This window comes from Condylura cristata, unplaced genomic scaffold, assembly GCF_000260355.1.
Source record: "Condylura cristata isolate star-nosed mole 26May11 unplaced genomic scaffold, ConCri1.0 scaffold00013, whole genome shotgun sequence".
NCBI classification, from domain to species: Eukaryota; Metazoa; Chordata; class Mammalia; order Eulipotyphla; family Talpidae; genus Condylura; species Condylura cristata.
Window position 1 is genome coordinate 13721012 of NW_004567114.1, and position 1419 is coordinate 13722430.

Consider the following 1419-nt stretch of genomic DNA (forward strand, 5'->3'; position numbering starts at 1 on the left):
ATTTAAAAAAAGTACATTCATGACATTTTTCAAAGATTCAGTTTCATGATAACATTTCTGGTTTTTAGAAGCACTTTTCTTTTCATAATCCTCAGTGACTTTATGGAGTATGTTTAGGAACCATTTAAATATTGTGGATAGAAAGCTATTTTTAGTCTTTTTTAGCTTACTTTAGAAATTAGGTATTTTAGGAGCACTAATAGTTAATATATAGCTTTTAAAGCTAAAACCAAAATCTGCATCTCCTAGAACTATTTCTGTCAAATTTAGGAGAGACCCCATTATAAATGGAGCATTAAATTTTTTCCACTGCATTTAATGGAAATTACAGTTAAGATTAACACATATTGATTGGATCAAGACTTCTGGATTAGGTCTGGGAACTTCTGCTCTCCTAATTTCCTTTCAAGTTAATTGTTTCGATGTAGGCACACACACACACACACACACAAATTGCGAAGAATAGCACTGGGCTAAGTGATCAGTTTATATACAGGTGATTAATTTTTCTTGAATCTCCTGATACAAATTAAATGACTTTGCATCATCCTAGGGGGAGAGGAAGAAATCAATACACCTACTGTATGTTTCTTTCATTTGCAGTTCATATTAGTAATAATAACTCTCATGCAGGACCTTTCATGGAAATTAATGACTGGTTGAAGTTAATGGCCCAAAGAGCAGCCCCTCCCAGGCAGTCATTAATCTCTAGGAATGCCCTCCACTGCAATTGCAATTGCTTAAATAAAAGCTTGCAAGAGAATTCAAAGAGAAATGCTAGACCTGTACTTGTCACTGCAGAACAAATGGCACTTTCGATCCCAAATAAATCTCCAAAAGGAACAAATAATTTGTGTTTCCATTGTTCTGTTTCCTAAAATGCTGTGCAGCACTTACAACTGCTTAAGGAGCCAATGTAGATTGTATTTCTTCAGGATTCAATGCTGGATGGAATTGTCTTAAAGGCAAATTTCCCTGTAAGTAGAGAAAAGTAGATAGCACTTTAAGAAACTAATATGCGATATTAGATTTTTATGCCTATAAATAGCATCCGAAAGCCCTTAGGCACAAAGAACAGTAACACAAGAAAAATCTGCACTAGTGAAGTGTACCTAAATATGTATTTATTGATGAAAGCATGGATTCTGTATTGTTTTTCAGTATGGTAAACAATTTTGCATTTTTCTTTTCTAAACAGTATCATCCTTTGGTTTCATAGTGTATAGATTTTCTGTCCCTGCTGATTGCCTTTTCTTACTTTCTTTCCTTAGTTCCCTTCACTTACCTAAATATTAACCTTAGTCTGGAAATACACCCAACTTGTTTCTTCTTACTAGCATTCTGTTTCCTTCTATTGGGGGAAATCTTACCCTGATTTGAACTAAGCATCTGTCCACCCTACCTGTTATTACTGCAGTG